The 4,584-nt window shown below is 50.2% G+C and overlaps 1 non-coding gene across 1 annotated transcript; it reads left to right on the top strand.

Annotated features, from left to right (window-relative positions):
* The first annotated feature begins 3,696 nt into the window (after window positions 1-3,696).
* On the top strand, window positions 3,697-3,769 carry Trnat-ggu (transfer RNA threonine (anticodon GGU)). The gene has a single exon. It is a non-coding gene; the product is annotated as a tRNA-Thr (tRNA).
* The last annotated feature ends 815 nt before the right edge of the window (window positions 3,770-4,584 follow it).

Genomic DNA, 4,584 nt, shown 5'->3' with positions numbered 1-4,584 from the left:
TAGGATTTCTGTAAGCCGCATTATTCAAGCTTACCGCGATGATCAGGGCAGACTCATTGACGGAGAGCGCAGCGGGCGGCCTAAAGTCACCAGTGAGGAGCAGGAACTACTGATTGTCGCAGCCGCTGTGGCAGATCCACTCCTGTCTGCAAAAGAAATTCGACAGGAGCTGTCATTGAATGTCTCTTGCGAGACAATTCGAAGACGACTGAAGGAGGCGCGACTCGGGAATTGCGTGGCAGCGCAGAAACCGCGCGTGACGGACCGCCAGAGGCTGGAAAGGCTGGAGTTCGCCCGGGCAGTGCAGCGGTGGAGAACGGACGAGTGGAAGGAAGTTATATTCACTGACGAATCGACTTTCTCATCTCGCTGTGATCAACAACGGCGTGTTTGGCGTCCGATGAGCTGCAGGTACGAAACTAAACTGTGAAACGTAGCTGGTAATGTGCATTCTAGATTATATATAAACTACTCCAGTCGTCATTGTCATCATCATCACCATCATCATCATCATCACATTCATCATCATCATCTTCTTCTTCTTCTTCTTCATCATCAGCCTATCTACGCCCACTGCAGGGCAAAGGCCTCTCTCATTATTCTCCAATTATCTCGGTGCTGTGCCAACTGCGACCATGTTATCCCCGCAAACTTCTTCATCTCATCTGCCCATTTAACTTTCTGCCGCCCCCTGCAACGCTTGCCTTCTCTAAGGATCCACTCTGTTACCCTTAATGACCAGCGGTTATCTTGCATTCGCATTACATGCCCTGCCCACGTCCATTTCTTTTTCTTAATCTCTACTAATATGTCCTTAACACGTGTTTGTTCCCAGACCCACTCCACTCTCTTCTTGTCCCTTAATGTTACACCTGTCATTTTCCGCTCCATTGCACGCTGAGTCGTTCTCAATTTAATGTGTAAGAGGTCAAATCGGGAGCACGGTTTAATGTGAGAATCGCTGAGCATTCCTTCGGTGGTCCCGAGTGCAACGCTAAGCGTAATTGTTAAGTCTAGCAATGCATAACTACCTGTTAAAACTATATTTCGGAGCAACCGCTATACAATGTCCCTGGAAATTTTATTCAGCTGGGTTCATTCGAAACGTTTTAATCGTAGTTTTATAAGCACCGTTTGATAAGCGTTTCTTGTCGCTGTTTTTTCTTACGAAACACTTCAGGCAACCCGCATCGGCTGACGGCGCTTTTGTAATTCCCGATGTGGAAATAGGATGAAATTGATGCATAGTTTTATAAAGGATACTGTTTGTTCGCCTACGTGGCAGTGGGGGTGCAGCCTCCCGCTAAAAAATGTGCCAGTAATTTCAATCGATGTAAACTATCAAACACGGCGAATGTCCTTTCATTGATTTATGTAGTATACCCTCCGAACATCTTCGAAGACATCTTTCCTCGGAGATATCTTTCCTGAATGTATTTCTGTATTTAGCCCGATGGTATTTAGATACCAGCCCGGCTACATCCAAAGCGTCCTTTCCAGTGGGAGGTGCTCCATCAGCGTATGGGGCGCAATGAGTGCGGACGGCCTGGGACCCCTCGTCAAAATTTCTGGGCCATTCAATGCTTCCCAGTACTGTAACATTATTTCGACAAGTCTGCTCCCCTACGTCCTGGACGGGTGCTTCATCCTGCAACAGGACCGAACCCCTGTCTTCACAGAACGAGCCGTGAGCTCACTGCTCGAGGACCACGCGGTGCGACAGCTGCGGTGGCCTCCGTGCGTGGCAGACCTAAATCTGATAGAAAATGTGTGGGGGATTATGAAGATGAATCTCCGCAAACGAAATGACTGCGGTCGCACGGCGGACGAGTTGTGGCAGGCAGTGGAAGATGAATGGGGACGCCTGCGCCCTCGTCCCGAAATCATAAAGTCGCTTTATGAGTCACTCCCCCGACGCATTCGTGAAGTTATCAAAAACGACGGAAACTTCACAGAGAATAATAAGGGTAACCACTCGAACAATCACCGATGTTTTTTTTTTTTGTTCCGAACCGAACAAACCTTCGCTGTATTCAGTTCTTGCTATCACCTGTGTTTGTCGCATAACGACCAGCACTGTTTTAGCCATGTGTGAATCTTTATCGCAGCCTTTCTTCAACGCCAGTTTGCGTTCCACTCATTAAAATGATAAAAAGAGCGCCCAACAAACATTCTCAGATGAACGCACAGTTACGCGGCATCAGCGCATGGCTCACGCTGCCGGCTGCTGCCAAGCATTATGCCCGCGCGGTAGGCCAGCCGCGCAAGGCGCCGCCGCACGTCGCATTCTAGAGGAACCGAGTGCTGCAGCCGCAGTCAAGGAAACTGACATGCACAAACTATAGGCAGTGACACGCATGCGCCTCCGCTATCTCGACAGCAGGCGCTGGGCCGGAAGGTGTCGCACCGATAGCTATGGCGCGCCGCTCGCTTGGTCCGGTTTATTCTGTGGACGCTAGTACGTACGTATGCATGTATGTATGTATGTATGTATGTATGTATGTATGTATGTATGTATGTATGTATGTATGTATGTATGTATTGTCAAGAAGACAGCCGACACGCTGGTAGCCGGTTGAGGTTGTTTATTGTCAGGAGCGAAGCAGATCGGTACGCAGGGCTGAGCGTTGCAATCCCCAAGCTCGTTTCTTCATGGCCTATGCTGGTGAGGCGCATACCACTGGCTTGATGGCCTGTCGCGTCTGTTCATTACAGTCGCTACAGTGTATGTGTGTATGTATGTATGTATGTATGTATGTATGTATGTATGTATGTATGTATGTATGTATGTATGTATGTATGTATGTACGTATGTATGTATGTATGTATGTAAAAAATAAGGGTTGGCCGTCAAGAAAACCTCGGAAAGCAAAAGGGAGGCTGTGGTGGGTCATAGAAACAGATGGATTTTTATACAGAAAGAAAGTGGTGAAAAAATGCCCTCGGATGGGATCAGAACCCACGACCTCCAGAATACCGGTCTGGTGCGTATGTATGTATGTATGTATTTATGTATGTATGTATGTATGTATGTATGTATGTATGTATGTATGTATGTAGCGAATCAGAAAATGTGAAATGAGGGGCTCCGTGAAATAAGACAGAAAATAAGGGTTGGCAGTCAAGAAAACGTAGGAAAGCAAAGGGGGGGTTGTGGTGGGTCATAGAAAGAGATGAAGAAATTTTTGAGTCGAAAAGAAAGTGGTGAAAAAAAGCCCGCCGGGTGGGATCCGAACCCAGGACCTCCAGAATACCGGTCTGGTGCGGTATTCTGGAGGTCGTGGGTTCGGATCCCACCCGGCGGGCATTTTCTCACCACTTTCTTTTCGACTCAAAAATTTCTTCATCTCTTTCTATGACCCACCACAACCTCCCCTTTGCTTTCCTAGGTTTTCTTGACTGCCAACCCTTATTTTCTGTCTTATTTCACGGAGCCCCTCATTTCCCATTTTCTGATTCGCTACATGCTTAGCGAGGGCCTCTGTTCTGGCAGTCTTGGTGCCAAAGGGAGCTTAAGAAGGTTCAACGCTGGTCGACCACTCTCGACATGTCGTAGACACTCGAGTCACGGCCCGGGGGTTAAAAAGAAGGTCCCCTTCACCCCGAGTAGTCCGAGTGGCGCTGGCTACCACCCCCAAGTGCAGGAAACAAAAATACCTTAACATAAATACCCGAGAAAGTGCTGGGGAAACAGCCCCGCCGGTAGCGTAGTGGTTATCGCACCAGACCGGTATTCTGGAGGTCGTGGGTTCGGATCCCACCCGGCGGGCATTTTTTCACCACTTTCTTTTCGACTCAAAAATTTCTTCATCTCTTTCTATGACCCACCACAACCTCCCCTTTGCGTTCCTAGGTTTTCTTGACTGCCAACCCTTATTTTCTGTATGTATGTATGTATGTATGTATGTATGTATGTATGTATGTATGTATGTATGTATGTATGTATGTATGTATGTATTGTGGGAGATGTGGCTGCCCGCGATCCAGACTGGTTACGCGGCAGCGCTGAGAAGGCCGCGCGGGATTGCGCAACCAGACGGCAAGAATAGAGGGGTTCGCTTGCGCGTCGCGAGATGGCGCCACCGGCGGGAGCGTGTGGGAGCGGGGAGCTCGGAGTCACTTCGGCGGCGGGCGCCCGCTCCGAGCGAGGACGAGACGGTGCGGGGGTGGAGCGACTCGGCGCCTTCCCCTTCGATCCTGGACCGACCATCGTCCACCTGTAGCGGCGGAGTCGAACGACTTCGGCCGCTCGAGCAACGCGGAAGCCGTCGATGACTGAGAAGACGGAGCCAGCTAGGAGAGGGTTTTGGGAATAAACCCCCCTTGGCGTGACAAGTGTGTGGCGCCCCCCATCCGTGATATTCGTTGGCCGGTAAGTTCAGTGGCCCCACCAGGCTCGGTGGGCAACCTTGTGTGTGGCCGGGCAATAAACGCCGCCGAGCACGCTGCTCGGGGGTCAGTCACCGTCACCACCAGCACGCTGCATGTCGTCTCTCGGCTGGAGGGTACCCCTACCCTCACAGGTTCACGAACGCGGGTCTAGATCGTGACACTGGCGACGAGACAAGAAGCCCGCGGAGCGGC

The sequence above is a fragment of the Haemaphysalis longicornis genome, unplaced genomic scaffold (assembly GCF_048455015.1).
Source record: "Haemaphysalis longicornis isolate Haplotype H1 unplaced genomic scaffold, Haemaphysalis longicornis Haplotype H1 scaffold_11, whole genome shotgun sequence".
Lineage (NCBI taxonomy): Eukaryota > Metazoa > Arthropoda > Arachnida > Ixodida > Ixodidae > Haemaphysalis > Haemaphysalis longicornis.
Note: the sequence above shows the minus strand (reverse complement) of the source record. Positions and strands in the feature narration are given on the sequence as shown.